Genomic DNA, 17,613 nt, shown 5'->3' with positions numbered 1-17,613 from the left:
ATTGGCTCTTGATCGGCATCTGTTAATGGTACTTAAAACTCTTATTCTCCCCCAAGACCTTATGCCGACTGTGTTTCCATCTCAGCGAATGAGAATGAGGGAATATCAATGTGGGGTCGTTCTGATGTACCCGCTTCTTCATGTGTCTCTTGTTGTCCATCTCGCAATAATTGGTTAAACCTCTTCAGCTCTGCTATCTCCTTGAGCAGTTCTTCTTCTCTTTGTAACCACATTAATGCGAGGTCTCTACGTTGTGACTACTGTAGCTTTAGCTCTAGCTCGAGATCTTTATTCTTTTTCTCCAATGCTTTATACACTTCATCTGTACCTTTGATCGAGGCAACTACGGGATTTTCTCTTATCGCAAGAAGGTTGCTTGATCGTTGATCCTATGCTTTGAGTATACTATTGAAGCGTTTGCTACATCTAGGTGCACTTGGATATTTTGAACTGACAGAGTTGTAGCTAAGAGTTTGTTGGTAACTTTTGTTAGGTGTTCATCTTTGGTCCTGCAGGCATCTGTTAACTTCATGAGAAGTTCGCCTAGATCTTCCATTTCCGCTGTTTTTCTCTGGCTAGCCGGTGTTTTTCATCTTTAGCTCTCACTTCTTGGAATTGTTTCTATAGATCAATGAATGAAATTTAATATTTCCTCTAGCTCTCTTTGAAGAGCGTCTATCACCATTTCCAACTCTTTAGCCTTAGCACTGCGGTTAAGTACTGTTGATCGCATTTTTTTTGTCATCTCCTGCATCTTCTTTGCATATTCATTAACTTGGAGAATTAACTCATTGTTGGTATGCCAGTCTTCAGTTCTTGTCAGCTGCCTAAAGGTTTCAACAGTCTCTTGTGATTCTTTTGTTGAGGCTGTGGTGGCTATTTGTGGTAGCGTCCGGGTTTGTTCTTCCCCTTGAGGCTGTGCTTTTGTCTCTACCGTTTTGTCTTCTTGAGGCCTCATGGATGCCTTGGCCGTTTCCTGTTGGGTGGTGGTAGATGGTGTGGTATGTGATTCTTGTGCCTTTATTTGCTCAAATCTTGTTGCTTCCTCTGGTTCATGACTTGCTTCTCTTTGCGGTTCTAGTTCTTTTGCTTTAGCTTGCTCATAAGTAGTTGCTACCTGTTGTGTTTATTTTACTGGTTCTTGCGGTCCAGGCTCTTTTTCCTTGTTTTGTTCTTCTTCAATGGGTCTAACTGTTGGTGATGGTGAAGGGCTTGGCATGGGGTGGTTGTGTTGTTCTGTATAGCAGGTGATGACGATCTAGGAGACATCTCACTTTGTTTGTGCTGGGTCTCACCTTGTTGTGTCACCTCAGCTTGTTTTTCTTGCTCGAACGTATCTTCTCTAGCTTTTCTCTCATCTTCTTGGGCTTCTTTTAGCTTCAATGCTTCCGCTTCCTGGTACATTATTTACAAAAAATCCTTTGGATCTTCTTCTTCTTTTCGTGCAGGGTTTTTTGTTCTCGATCCTTTTAGCTCTTTTGGTACCCACTTTCTAAGGTCCTCGCCTGCAGCTTGGCGGCTTCTTTCATAGGTTTCTTTTTCTCATTCAATCCTTGCCTTTTTCTATTGAGGCTCTTCTTGATGTGCGGCCACTGCCTTCTTCTTCATCTCCTCATGTATCACTCTCTTCTCTTCAAATTAGGCAAAATTTGGACTCACAAAGGGACCATTTAAGGAGTTTGACTTTACCTCTCTCTACCAAAACGGGCGCATGGATAAATTTTTGCAAACAAACTCCAAAGTTGGCAGAGGTTTGACAGTTAGAATGTCCTCTTCAAGATCTATCTACTGATATATAGCACGCCATGAGATTCCTCATATTTTAGAAGATTCTTTTTTTGATTCACTTAGATTCCGACAGAGTTGTCACATCATAGGTGAATAAAAAAAGAATCTTTTAAAGTACGAGGAATCTCATGGCGTGCTATATATCAGTAGATAGAGCTTGAAGAGGACATTCTAACTGTCAAACCTCCACCAACTTTGGAGTTTGTTTGCAAAAATTTATCGATGCGCCCGTTTTGGTAGAGAGAGATAAAATCAAACTCCTTAAAGGGCCCCTTTGTGAGTCCAAATTTTGCCTAATTGGCATTGTTTGATCTTTCACTACTATGTGCTTCATGAGAGCTCTCTGAAGATTCTTCATCAAATTTGTAAACTCGTTTTGTGGACCTTGTGGCTCGAGGAGATGGCTGTGCAGACACAATCCAGATGCTCTGATCTGGGGTAGGTGGCAAATTGTCTGCCATGCCGATAGCATGGTATTCTTTTCTTGTGAGTACTTTAGGTGCTCCCAAATAGGTTATCTTGCCCTCTTTCTTTGTACCCTTTAGTGTGGATAGCACATACTGTGCGTGATTGATGGGTTGCCTGGTTGTCGATTTTAGCTCTTGTGTAAATGTAGTCGCAAGTGCATGATTGGGTGTTGTGTACCTTGGCAGTCTCTTTGCTATAAAGTGAAAGTGTTGATGATATAATCTTGCTGGTGCTTCCACTTTATTTTGAATGAGATCAGCAAAGGTTGCCGCAATGGTTTCCTTGGTGAAGGTACCTGCTGCCTTTTTGTCTCTATTCCTCATGGTCATCCCTTCTGTCGGCAACTTGAGAGCTTCAGCCACCACTATTTCTTTAGTAATTAGTACATCCTTGCTGTTAGTAATCTAGGCTGTTCCATCTTCCTTGATTGTGGACAGGAGCTCATAAGCTTTCTAAAAGTCTACACAAACTGGCTCTTGGTCATAGAATTCTCTAAGTCCAAGCCTTCTGTTAGCTTCTTTTATTTCAAGCTTTGCTGCGACATCGTAGATGTCTTTTGGGAAAATTTGTAGTTCTACTTGATATCCTTCTTCACTTTTGAATCTGCCTGTGAAAACCATTGTGTTGTTCTTCTCAAGTTTTTCTTTCGACAAATAGGTTGCTTTGGCTGTCTTTATTGAATTGGGGTCCAGTTGGTATGGTGGCCGCTCTTGCAGCTTCTCCTTTTGAGAGACCCTCTTCTTGGCCTTTTTTGCAGCTTGCATGGCTCCTATTATAAGTGAATAGAGTGTCAAAGTTAGCAAATGTGGCAGATTCTGCTTGAAACGTCCTTCAGTTTGAATTGCTAGCAAATTGAGTCCAATTTGCTTCAAATCAATTTTTGAACATGCATGGACGCATAAAAACATGTAAAGATCAAATTCTTGAAGTTGAAGCCAAATTTGCACAAAAGTAAATTATCGTGATTATTTACAGGTAAGGAATTTTTACAATTTTGGCATTATAGGCTTGAAGTATATATCATAATAGATACTCTGAGTGAAGTGTGGGCTCATTTGAGTGCACAGGGTGAGAATGGTGCCAGATTTAGGTTTTCCATCTCTAAAATAGTAGATTTTGAGCTCCAAATTTGTTCAAACTTGGTCAGTGGGCTTGGGAGATCATGTGCTAAGGTCAATGTTGCAATTTCCCCCTATCTTGGCAAAAAAGTAAATAATCGCGATTATTAACTTTTTCATCAAAATAGACATTTTTTGAAGCAACATGGTTCTAGGCATGATGTAGAATGTGTGTATGATATTGAGGTGATTTGGATCAAAAAATGTGACAGCAGATAACTCAGAAATTGGTTTGAAAGACTTCTTTACGTTTTTTGACAATTTTCCAAGTTATCTATCATTGATCAATTTGGCTCATACTTGAAATGGGGCATATAATAGGTGTGTACAAGTGATAGGTGAAGTGATGATATCATTTTCAAGCCAAAATATGACAAAAGTAAATAATCATGCTTATTTATAGCAGTCAACTTTTTCTTGCAAAACTTGAAAATTTTGACCTAAACATATTCTATACACCTAAAACAAGTCCTAAATTAATTTGGTAAAGTTTTGTGTTGCCAGCATCACTTCGTGCTTTGTTGACTCTAAAATCACCATTTTTTGTGACTACTTGGCCTGTAAAGTTGGTTAGTCACTTTTGAGGCTATGGACTTGTCTGCTACATAGTCCTAAATCAACTCATCCAATTTTGGCCCATTTGGAGTCAATTTGACCTCGTATGTCAAATTTGATGCTTTCTAGCCTTCGAGTTGTTTTCTGCTTTACGAGGATTTGTCTTGATTGATTTTATAAACCAACCATATACATTATATATATGCCTCGTATATAAGCTGTCTTGGAGTCAAAATCCAATTCTAGCATCTGTCTAAAACCTATCTTTTCTATTTGGGACCCCCCTCAACCCTTGTTGAATGGTCAATTGTTCATATATAAGTATTCTATCATCTAGGGGCATGCTACATTTCAAGTATGTCTAATTTGATTGAGCTGACAGGACACTATGGTCAATTTTTGGTCGTAGATATTCGTGCACTGCTCGAATTCTAGGTTTTTTTCCAAGGTTTTAGACTAGTTATTGGCCGTACATACTGGATCGTTGATAAGTATAGAGCTTACCCTTCATGTCTCGTGTGGGACGGTGCTGTAAATAGGCGACTGTAGACTCCAAAAAATGCGCAAGAAGGTCGAAAAGCTCTCTCTCCAAAGGCAACAAGTGGAAATGAGGTGATTTTAGCCTACCTTGGGTATCTATACTCGGACTTTCCGAACCATTTTCCACAAATTTCCTTGTTAGTCCTACTAGGCCGTGAAATCCGAGTATGTTAGAGTCAAAAATTTCCCCAATCGGATTCCTCTAGCTCATTCTGCAAGAATTTTGCCAAAGTAGGCCTGGCCGCCCAATTTAGGCTTTTCGATTCCGTCTACCAATTTGATTGAAATTTTTTTGTGTCTCTGCGTCTTGTTCTTTTGATCATCATCATGTCTTTAGTTTTTCCATCTGAGCTCATTTGCTATTTATTATTAATTTTGACCTGTTTATTGAAAAAACAAAGAAAATAACAAAATATGCTAAAAAAGCAAAGAGAAAATCTAGTAATGAAAAAAATCTAGTGAAAACACAGCTTTATTGTCTTTTGTTGGATTTCTCCATTTTTAAGTCTCAATATCAAGAGAAATGATGAAAAATAACCAAAAAGGACTATTTTTTGATAGTATATACAGTATTTACACTCGTCGGGGAGATACTATTAGTTAAATTTTCCCTGTTTTTGATTTATAAGGGCATTATAATCTAATTTATAAAAACTCACACGTTAACATAAAAAAATTTCCTCTCTCTTCAAACATTGCCCTTAATTACTTAGTGCCCTTCCACCCCTTCTAGATGGCGTACTCCGGGATGACTGTTTGCATGGGTTGAATAGTCGTGTCTATGCATAGCCTTGGTTGGATCTAACATTCTTTGAAGATCAATGTAGTTCAAACCATTATGTTGTACAAGAGTTGGGTCTTGTGTAATTAACTCAAGGGTTTCTGATGTGGAGGTTTTCTGATGCTGTCTTCCAAAGAGAAATTCTTGTAGCTTGTGTGCTCTTTGCTTGATTGTACCATCAAGATGCGTTAGCACGCTGATTTCTAGAGCTTTTGGTATCACTAGTGGCTATTGTCGAGCTTTTAGCCGCCATTGATATCTTGGTTTGTCTTGGTCAAAATGGTGTGGTTGAGTTTTATGAGACTTATAGTTTGCGGAGAAGACAAGTTCTCCTTTTTCTTCCAGATCCATTTCATGTTAGGTTCCTTGCTCGGAGATGCTTGTCTCTATGTTTTGAACCTTGGACCGTCTTTGGTATTGTCGATGATGTTTTGGGCATCGAGATTTGAATCTTCTTATCCTTAAGCTGTGCTTTTGGTACCCAAATTTTCCTGACTCCTTCCAGGCTACTTGTAGCATTTACTTGTTGATATGATGGAGAAGATTGATTGTTTCATGGTTTTCTCTGCTGGTAACCTACTTTCCATTCCTCTTTGCTTGGTGCAATTAGAACAACGAGTTGTCAATCTTTAGGTGATAGCTGAGCTGATTGGTATCCCAATCTGTTACCTCCTTGTACGTCCGCATCCATGAGATTCCAAGAATCATTGTCTCATTCATGTGTTCATCTCGTAAGCATACAAATTGATGAGGACATCAACATCCATGCACTATCACATTCAAGTTGACTACTCCCAGTTGGTTCTTGTTACATCCTTTGATAGTCCCTATTCCTGATGTCAAAGACTGATTTGTTGCTTTCTTGTATATGAAATAACTGACTGCATTTACATGAGCTCCTGTATAGACCAATGCATTTATGCTATGATTGTTGAGTTGTAGTTTGATGCGAAGGTCTATTCCATCTAACCATTCATCATCTGTTGACATGACATATTTTGGCAATTCCTATTGTCGGTCATCTGTTTTCAGAGTGTTGATGGGAATAGGTATTTGGTGATTCTTGACAGCAGCTTTCCTTTTGAGTACTCAAAGACGAGCTTCCTCTTGGGCTTCATCAATAACCTGCTATCGTTTTATCTTTCTTTGTTGAATTGCATGCATTCTTTCTAGCAATTCATCGGTTAGTGGTAAATTGTACTTCTTTAAACGACATCCACTAATCCAATTCGCCATTGGCTCACCATCTAGGGTGGACAACTTAACTACTCCACTTGGAGATACATCTTCAATGATAAACGGTCCGTTTCCCTTTTTCTTAAAATTGGGAATGTGTTGCTTTAGGGAATAGACTAAAACTAAGTCCCCTTTTTTGAAGATTTTTGTAATCATATGGGAATCAAAAAACTGTTTTTGTTTCCACTTTTGTGCATAGATGCGAGCTACAACAGTTAGCCTTTGCTCATCTAGCTTTTCTAAATCTTCAAGTCTTTATGAAAATCCATGTCCAGTCCACTTAAGATTCTTATCTACCCTTAGTGTCCAAAATAGAAATTCTAGTGGCAATGTGGCGTCAAGACCATAAACAAGGTTAAAGGGTGTAGCATTTAAAGTTGTTGTTTTGAATGAAACTTGATAAGCCCATAGAGCATCTTGGAGATTCATTTCCCAGTCTGTACTTCCTAAACTAAACACTTTAGTCAATACCGAGCTAAGAATTTTATTTGTATGCTCAACTTGTCTGTTTGTTTGTGGGTGATAGGGAGCTGATTTGTTATGGATGACCATAAACTCATTAAACAGATACTCAATAAGCTCATTGAGGAAATGAGTTCTCCTATCACTGACTATTTCTATTGGCAGTCCATATCTTGTGAACACATACTCATATAAAAATGAGGTAGTGGTTTTTGCAGCATTCTTTTGAGTTGCTTTAGCTTCGGACCACTTGGTCAAATAGTCCGTAGCTACAATGATATATTGAGCTCGGGTTCTATAAGCATGTGGCTGTATTGGCCCAACAAAATCTATACCCCATTTTGCAAAATCTCTAGCCCCCATCATTGGTCTTAAGGACATGCTATCTACACGGGTTGGCATTTTTGCTCGTTGACAAGAATCACACCTTTGAACATATTCTTTGGCATCTGCAAAAAGTGTTGGCCACCATATGCCTGCCATTAAGATTGCTCTTGCACTAGCTTCACTAGAAAAGTGATCTCCTGCTAATCCAGCATGTGGTTGTTCTATAATGGCAATATATTCTTCTTCATTTGCACAAAGACACAAATGTTGATCCTTCCCTCTCTAATACAATTGGTTTCCAATAAGAGCATAGTCTCTTGCTTCTGTTTCAATTGCTCTTTGATGGCGTTTAATCATATCCTCAAGAAATGTTCGGTTTGATAAGTAAGTAACTAGACAGCTACTCCACTTAGGAGCAAGTGACATTTGGAACAATGTTACATGAGGTATGGGTGTCTGTTTCTGACATTGAGGACAATATTTTACAAAAGAATGAACATCACTCCTCATAGTTGGCCAAAACACTCCAAGTCTTAAAATCCGTCGCATAGTTTGATCTTCCAAAAAGTGAAGTCCTACTATGGTAATATGTGCTTGACTTAGGTATTGGGATTTCTCCTTAAGATTAATGCACAACAACAATATCCCATCTAGATTTCTTTTGTACAACTTTCCTGCTAGTAATTGATACATAGCCAATTGCTCAATTAATCCAATTGTAATAGAAAGTGGTATATGGAATCCACTTGAGCTATGGTCATCAATGATACTATGTTTTCGACCATCGAGGTATCATTTTCACGGAGAACAGATATGCATCTGGTAGATCATCGTCTACACCCTTAGGTGGTTCTCTTGAAACAATCCTTGACAAATGATATGCTCTTTGATGAGTGGTGCCCTTTTTCACATTTACAGTGAAATCACATTCCAAAAGAATGATGAACCATCTCAATATTCTTATTGTGTTGCATGGCTTGTTGAACAAGTACAATAAGACTTAGTGGTCCACAAAGAACACAATTTATTTTGTCAATAGGTAATGTCTATACTTTTTTTACGGCATAGACCATTCCTAATCCTTCCCTTTTGGTGGTGGTATAATTATTTTCCTCCATGTTCAGCTGGCGGCTAGCATAAGGAACATGATGTATACTAGCCTCTCGTCTCCTGGTTGAGCTAGTATACATCCGATGGAAAAATTGGAAGCATCTGCATGTATGTGGAATATCTTGTTCCAATCTGGTGCTTTCAATATTGGAGCTGAAGCATCTACATGTATGTGGAATATCTTGTTCCAATCTGGTGCTTTCAATATTGGAGCTAAAGCATCTACATGTATGTGGAATATCTTGTTCCAATCTGGTGCTTTCAATATTGGATCTGAAGTGAGAGCTTGATTACGCTTCATGAAGGATCCTTCATACTCATCAGTCCATTCAAAGTGTGTAATCAAGCTATACATGGGTTTTGCAATTATAGCGTACATGCAAATGAACCATCTGTAATATCCACAATGTCCCATGAAGGCTTGAATCCCCTTGACTATTGTGGGTCTAGGCAAATCAGCGATAACTTGAATTTTATCCATATCAGTAGCTATGCCATTTTTAGATACTATATGTCCAAGAATTTTTCCTTGTCTACCCATAAATGTGCACTTTTCAGGATTTAAGAAAATCCTATAAAGTCTACATTTTTCAAATACCTTTTTGGGTGTTCAAAATGATTAGCCTGGATTGATGAATGTATGCAAGATCATCCATATATACTTCTAAGAATTTCCTGAGGTATTCTTTAAAATCATGGCTCACCAATCATTGAAAGGTGGTAGGAGCATTAGTTAACCAAAAAGGCAGAACCCGATAGGCAAAAATACCCCATTTCATTGCAAAGGCAGTTTTATGCTGATCTTTTAGATCAACCAAAGGTTGATTGTATCTTGAAAAGCCATCTAAAAATCTGTAAGCTTCTTTACCCGCAACTCATTCTAGAACATGCTCAGTGATAGGAAGAGGAAAGTTGTCTCTAATGGTAGCTACATTCACTTTCTTGAGGTTGACACACACCCGTAGTTTTACATTTTTCTTGAGTACTACCACAATTGGAAACACCCAATCTGTGTGTTCAATTTCATAAATGAATTTGGCTTCCTTTAGTTTTTCAATCTCTTCTTTGATCTTTTTGGCAATGTCTCATTATATGTGTATGGTCTTTGTCTACTTGGTTTCACATCATCTCTCATGGGTATGGTATGTTGATAGATTTCTGGATCTACACCCTTGAGATCCTTATAAGACCAAGCAAAGATATCTCGATATTCTTTTAGTAAGATTTACAAAAGCTCTTCTTCTACTTCTATCAGGTCATTTGCAATGTAGACAGGTCTAAGCTCTTCTCCTAGTTTGGCCAGATCTATCTGCTTTTGCGTTTTCAGGTCCTTCATAGGACTCACCCTGTTTTTGTAGTTCCCTGACAGGTTGTTCGACTATAATTTTTTGATCTTGGAGAGTATATTCCTTGTAATGGGATGGAACGCTCATTACATCTGTACCATCTCCTTCTGTGGTTTCCATTTCGGTTGTACATATCTTCTTTAGAGTTTTTTTCAACTCTTGATACTTCTTTTCCCGCTCAACTCGTGTCATGGTTGAACCCTTGTCCTGGTTTTTAGGATTTTCTTGAGTTTTCTTTCTTGTTTTTCTTGATGTTTTTTTCATTTCATGTTCTTTGTTTAAAGGATATCTACCAGAGTGACTTTGTCCTTGACACAATCATGTGCATATGTCTGCATCAGGAATTGTGTTCTACTGGACACATGGCATAGGTCTAGCTTTCACTTTTTTGGTTTCTCTTTTTTGTCTATGCTATTTTTGTCTTCTTGGTTTTTGGTTTGTAAAGTCAAAAAAAAATTCCTCCCCTCCTTTCATGAGTAGCTTAGCTCTCACATGTTCTTTTTCCCGAATCATCTGAGGTAGGTGAGTGTTCTTCTAGCTTATCTGTTGCATCATAGTAGAGTTCTGAAAAGACTTTTTGAGCTTTCATAAAGTCCTTGGATCCGAGAATTTTGTCTCAATGTGGAGGGTTGATATCATTTGTATGGGAATTAGTTCATAGCCGTCCTCATTACAAAATTGAGTAGGCATAGAAGTATTTACACATACATCCATTATTGCTAAAATTTGAGTCCATTCAAATGGCTCAAACAAATACTCTGGAAAGGGTTCAGGTATATAGGCTTTTGTCTGTGCAATCTCTTTCTAAGATACATTCTTCTCTTTTTAAGCTCCCGTTTTTTGAAGCTCCACACATCCAAATAGGAGTGTCTTTGTTCAACGAAGATGGAAGCTTAGTTTCAGCCAAAGAGACTGAATCAAACTTTTGTATGGGAGTTTTCATGACATCTCTATAAGTGTGATCTTTTAGATTAACCCTTGTTATTGATCCCACTTGCTTAAAGTACAGATAATTGTTTTCCCAATCTTGGATGAGTTGTACTTGTCGCATGAAAAGTCTTCCCAATATGATTTTGTAATTGAGTTTCTTTATAAAGTCTACTATGGCAAAAGTGTGTTGATATTTAATCCCACAAGAATTAACTATCACTTTTTCAAGCGGTCCTAAGGGTCTTTTGATGTATCCATCAGCCAATTGCAATTTCATTCGAGTTTGTCCCACTATCCAGTATTTCCATGGTTTCTATATCATTATACCTCACTGGAAGGGTTGTGTTTCCTTCTTCCCCTTCGTAGTATTCTCCGACTTTGTTCATTGGAATAGATCGAATCTCTTTGTTATCCATTTCGTGTTTCATTTTTTCCAATTTTTTTGCGATTAGCCCCGTTATTCCCACCTTCTCTAAAGTTTTTTGTAGATCATTCCATAAATATGGCCCGATTTTCAACAATTCTCCTAAAGTAAGAGTGCATTAAATGGGTGTAGACATGATTGAATGGATGTTGTCTACTTCTAGGGTGTGTTCCACTCTTTTTACTTGAGTGGTTTTACACACTATGGATTCATCTTCGTTATCTCCCAAGTAAGAGGGTAATGTTTTCAACGTCAATGGTTTAGACATTCCTAAAGCTTCAGATCCACAATCCCCATACAAGGATCTTACATCCATGTCCATATCAGGAGGTAGATTATCTAACCAAACTTCCTCTATAGGATCTGACTTCAGAGTTAAGCTTCCATCATTAATCTCTCTAACTTTTTTCCATAAGTGTCTAGAAAGTCTTCTTCTACGAATGGAATTTTGTCTAAGGAATCTTCACTATCCCGCACTGTAAGTTTTGGCTCTTTTGTTTCAAGGTGGGGTTCTACCACCACTTCGGATTTTTCTTTATTGGTTCTTACCACAAGCTCCTCAGGTTTTGCTATATTTTTGAGCTTGGGTTTTTGTTTTTCCAGCATATCTTGTGTGATTCTTACCAAATTTTGATAAGCTTCAATCTTAGCTTCTTCCATGCCTAGAGAAGGATACTTTTTCCATTTGTTTTCCCTGTTTTGGCCTGCTTTAAGTACCGCTTGGTAAGCTTCTAAGGCTGCATTAATTGGCTCGTAAATTGGAAGTGTCCTCCCTTTTTGCAACATTGTATACAATAAGCTTCAACTGGCTTGAGGTTTTTGTTAAGCTATGGGCATTCATTCTTCTAGTGATCCTCTGCACCACAGTTATGACAATTTCTAGTTCTTGGCTTAATCATGGGTCTTGTCATAGGAGGTCTAACACCTTGATTAGCCATACAATACATTGATGCAAGATCTGGTGGAGTATAAGTCACAGGTTCTTCCATTGGTGGTTGATGTGAATTATATCGATCTCCTTCTACCATTACTGTAGATGGACTAGGATCAGCATAGGGTGTAGCAAGTACTAGTGCTTGTTCATCTATGACTCTCTCTAGATGCATGTACTTTATAGGCACTGCATTATGTCGTGGATATGGAGGTTGTTGGCCCAACACAGTGGAGAGGGGGAATAGGGAACACACCCAGCACACAAAATGTTTGCCTCTCTATAGCCCAAGGACTTGGCGACACCCCTAACCTCTCTAATAACACCTTCAAATTGGCTATTTTGCACTAACAATTCCACTTTAGCATACAAAAAAACCGCCTCCCACCTTGAAAGAAAGACGCCTTACAACACAAACCCCACACTGCTCGACTCACCCTTCTAGGCTCACAAGACACCCCAATTCTGCCCTCTTGGTGACGCCCTTCAGAAGTTGCAGGCAAACCCTCTACAAACACCGACAAGTACACAAACAACAAGAGAAAAGGAGGGGGGGTGGGGGGAAGCAACACAAGAAGTAGGGGGCAAAGGTTCAGTATTATTGCATAGGGAGATAGTACAGTCAAGTATGCAGCTCCAATGGCAAGCTTACAATACACAAGCTTTCAAAACTCCAATCACTCTCTCTAGCAAAAAATCCCTTAAAGAATCACTCCTATTCCCTTTTATAAGGCTTGGCTAAGGCTAAAAAGGAAAAAAAAACAAGAGCTATCTAGCTCGTACAATTAACTGGAGCTTCCTTTAGAAATTTCCTTGCATGGCCACCACTTGGCACTTTCTTGGTGTTTGGTATCTGCATGGTGGCTCTATGCTTTGTCCGCTCAATTTGCCAACCTTGTATTAGCAATTTTGGATACCTCTTGGATATGCTCCTTGTCTCTTATTTGACCTCGGCTCTTTGTGGCGGTCTAAGCCCCTTAAAGTTCTTGAGTTCCTTCTCTTTCCTGTTGGTTGTCCAAGGGTTGTGAGAATGGCTTCTTATTTATGCATTGGGGAGGGGGGGCAGTAGCGATATTGCTATTTCCCTTCCCCCCTTATCTCCAAAAGAGGGCCTTCAAGGCCGTGGGAATGGGCCCCCTCGAGCGGCCACATCATCACCTGCAGTCACCGCCACCTCCAGCCGTCAACACCAGTGCTCACTCAGAGCCGCCCAAAATTGTTGTTCGCGCCACTGGTAGAGCACGAAGCTCCCACCATGCCTTCCCACGATACTAAGGGCTTCCACGCCCGAGCCTTTATACCATTAGCGCGCAAGCCCTCCCTGCACATATGGGATTACGAGAAGCCAAGTGGCATCCCCACATCAATTCAGCTTCTTAATTTTCCAAGGTCCCCTTAAAGTCTTCAAAAAAACCCATTCCTGCGTCCCAACTTGTAGTGCTTGCCAACTACCATGTAATGATCTAACTTGTGAGGTCCCTGCCCATTTTTGAGAGGAGCGGAGTACCTTTGATAGGTCTCCAATCCTGAAAAAGAAAAACCAACGGACATTGCCTTAGCTACTACGTAGCCATGGGCATGAACCGTTACTGAAGGATTGGTCATATCTCGCTATGGCAGAGCGTGACCACCATAAACCTATCTTTACTCAATTATACCTAAAAGTATAAATCTTAGAGTGACCAACCTGTGCGCTTTTTTCCCCATGTTTCAGAAGCACAGCCGCCAAGGTTTGTCTCTTTTAAGATTTATGACTTAAAAAAAACAATTTCTAGCGTTGGAAAGTTACCCGACTCATCGGGTCCACCCGTCCATAGAATGATACCGTCGGGGTATCATTCTCCCACTTTCCACACCACACTCACCCTTCTTTTGTTATCTAATTATTACCACACTGTTTAAACATACATGTTCCTTTACTTTATTTATGATACTCGTTCGTTAAAACAGCCCTTCAAGCAGTATTCCAAACAATAGTCAAACAAGAAGTCGTACAATTTTAAACCAACAACCCTTGGATAAGGTTCACTCAAGAATCTCTACTGGCGCTGTTATGTCCGATCGGTATATACATTATTTATAAACACCTATCCCATACCGCTCGACAAGCATTAGGAAATTTCAGAGGTCATTTGGAGGGCCATATGAAGAGAGAGAAAAATAGAGCGCGTCCAATGAGCACGAAGGCTACGTTACGTAGGAAAGTACGTGGAAAGACTCAAAAAATAGGAAAATAGCATAAAACTTTCACGAATCTAGGATTGTAGCATTGTAATTTCCTTCCTTTTACCGAGCTTTTAGGTGCTTGCATGTGGTCCCACTTCTGATATTCTCTTATGGTCATTAACGTACTGGAGGGTGGCCATTAAGCCCGCACAAGATATTGGAATTCTAAAACACTTTCCCTCCATTAGAATGCTTTCAAAGTGAATCTCCCTCCACTAAAGATTTTCTCTGAGAGCTATGGCTTCCACTTCTTCTTGCCCAAGAAGCTCCAGGTGTTTACTGTCTCTCACACCAACAACCAATAGCTGCACTTTGCCTAGAAGGCCAAGTAGTAGCATATCCTCAATTACAATATCAACTTCAATGAGTGCAGAGAACCAATGGGTTGGACAAAGGATAAACAAACGTTCATGGGTCCTCATGCAACCAAGAAGACCCAAGAGGTCTAGTGGTATCAACGTTTACCGCTCAGCATGGAAGGCCAGAGTGTTGGATTTCAAAGTTGAAATCGGCAAAAGATCTGTAAAGGAAGTTCTTGTTCAGCATGTGTTTACCCATCCACAGGTGATAGAAAACGGTGGAAATGTATCAGATATATATCAACCACGTTGCAATTGTAAGTACTGTTGACATGTGAACTTACTGATACTCTCATTATAACTTTTCTTATATATTTTGCAATTTTTCTCCCGCTTCTTATGAGCAATGTCTCCATTCTTCACAGCTCAATTACATTAGATTTTTCATTTTTACTTATTGATACTCTTAGTTTAACTCTTCTTATATATATTGCAGATGTTTATCCCTCTTCTTATGAGAAATGGGAGCCTGTGGAGTGCATAATAGGCCTCTTCCATGTTGTTCATACCCACATTGGTTCTCTACAGTATTCAGGGAGGAGCAGCAAAAGACTGGCTGATGAGGGAATATTTTTTTATGACCAGTTCTACCAACTCAGCTCAGGGAATAAGAATGGCATGTTGGTGAAAGTGCCTCTACCAACCGATTGGAACACTGTGGACTGGCCAGTTCCCGAGGAAACAATGGTGGAGGCAATGCGAAGTAAGCTCTACAAGGATATACAGAGGTCTCTACGTAGCTCCATTCCCACCAAACTGGTTAGAATTGCAAACTTTTGTCCTGTTGCACTCTTCATAGAGTTGTTTCATAGCTACAACATCCGTGTTACGAAAACTATGTTCATGTGCAAGTCATTTCAGCAGTCATCCTGTGACAAACTTCTTGACAGAGGATGGTATGTAAAGGAAGAGATTGGTTTACGGTGCGAGGTCGCGCTTGATACTCTAGCTGTCAAGTACATGATTGCAAGCCAATCACTGTTACTCTCATTTTGGTATATGCGATCACAAATGCTCAATGGTAAGTACATTCCTATGGACCAGGTTTCTGCAGGTTTAGAAGATAATCCTGTTGTGGATGTGGAAGTGATTGATGAAGAGCATGGCCTACTGTTGGTGGTTACAATAAGGGAGCTATGCACTCTTCAGCATTTGCGGCATGACATAATTAAAGAGTCAATGGACAGGGACCTATCAGATTTTTCCTTTTTCCTAGTTGGCCGTAAGGTGATGCGACGAAGGAAAAAAGATATTTTGTGCAAAGAGTTGGATGGTCGGGTTGAAGTAGTGTCAATGTAACAGATATTCTTGTGAACCCAAGTGTATACAAATGACTTTCAATACATGAAGTTTATTGAGCTCATTTGTCAATTGTGCCCTGTGAAAAAGTGTGCTTGAAATACATTTCTTTACCATGTCAAATCTCTCTCTCTCTCTCTCTCTCTCTCTCTCTCTCTCTCTCTCTCTCTCTCAATGTTAGACAAGACAAAGACATGATAGAAGAGTCATCTTAATTCATTAGAAAGTACAAACTCCTCCGTGAACAATGGACTGAGATACAATTTCTGTAAGTATGGAATCAGAATGTCTTCAAGGTAAAAATCGAAGGAATGCCCCTCGAAAGAAGGTGGTGAGATAGTTATTCCCGGCGGATTTAGTTCTCCCTTTTCAGGAGTATCATCAATCAGTAGTGTATTAGTTGCATCAAAGGGTACACCGATTTGGCTAAACGGTTTGTACAAAAGAGGTAAGTGTGGTTTTTTACCACCCCTCAATAGTAACACATTTTCTTTGATCATGCAAAAAGGAAAAATCTGACGTGTGAGCGCCGCATACACTGCAAACTACTGTAACTAGTGGCGACAAGTTTTGCCTTTGCATTGAAGACCATATGGCAACTCTAAAGCGCGGAAGAAGAAACTGAATAAATTCCTTGGTTCCTGGACGAACCACAACTCGAAAAGTTCCCATCCGAAACGTTTGCAAATCCTTAAAGGGTTCTGTGTCACCGAGAGGCACGCGCATCAACAGCAATCCATTGACGTCCAAGATAATCAACCTCTGTAAAAGTTGACAAGTACATATAAGTAGTTAGAAGCTGAAAATATTTTTCCATACTTGAATAGACATTACCGGAACAACCGTATCTACAGGTAGCAAGGGTCCATACTGAGTCTCTATAGTGTTGATGCCGTTGTTGCTCTCCTCTGCTTTAGCTTCATCATTCACATCTTCATAGTCATCATTCACATCTTCATCAGGGGTCTCCCCCATGGCTCTTTCTGCCTCATTCAAGGTTTCCTCCAAGGTCTTTTCCTCTCCCTCGGTTGACCGGCTTGCCTCATACATCCTTTCCTGATCCATATCAGTTTGCTCATCCCTAGGCCTGCTTTCCTCATCCATATCCTTTTGCTCATCTATAGGCCTGCTTTCCTCATCTTGGGTTTCATCCATAGGCTCTTTTGGCTCCTCCACTAGCTGACTTGGCTCTTTCATTGTCTCCTCTGGTTGTACACTAGCACCTTCCATATGCTCATTTGACCTTTCCTCATCCTCGGCTCTTTCATCTTCTGCTGATATGACCCCCTCAGCCCGTTGTGATTCCACTGTATCGGATGCAGGGGTTTGTCGTGGTGGCACGTCATGTATTGTCATATCAATAGTGCGGTCATCCAAGCCGCTATCTTCAAGCTCTCTCGGGCTAGACATAGTAAGCAGGTGTTGTATTAAACTTACCCGGTATCTTTGTAAATAATCATATGTGTAGTTTTTTAAAGCACTCTGCAAAATTGAAAGACCACATGGTGAGAATTCTTTTATAAACTAAACCAAAACTGACTGAATGCATTGCCAAATGGTTACCTTAGTCATGAAAGGTTTTACTACAAAGTAGCTTTGCAGGACATATTCTGCATGGAGAAAACATCTCTAGCCGCAAGAATTTCCATCGGTTTGATTTGGGACAGGTACATCTTTGATTGGGGCCTTGTATAGCTCATACCTTCCACATAG

General features: G+C 39.7%; 1 pseudogene; it reads right to left on the bottom strand.

Moving 5' to 3' along the window:
- Window positions 1–628: 628 nt before the first annotated feature.
- Window positions 629–17,613, bottom strand: part of LOC147461118 (uncharacterized) — a 38,174-nt pseudogene continuing 21,189 nt past the window's right edge.

This window comes from Adiantum capillus-veneris, chromosome 3 (assembly GCF_014529385.1).
Source record: "Adiantum capillus-veneris isolate H3 chromosome 3, ASM1452938v2, whole genome shotgun sequence".
NCBI lineage: Eukaryota > Viridiplantae > Streptophyta > Polypodiopsida > Polypodiales > Pteridaceae > Adiantum > Adiantum capillus-veneris.
This window is presented reverse-complemented; position numbering and strand designations above follow the sequence as displayed.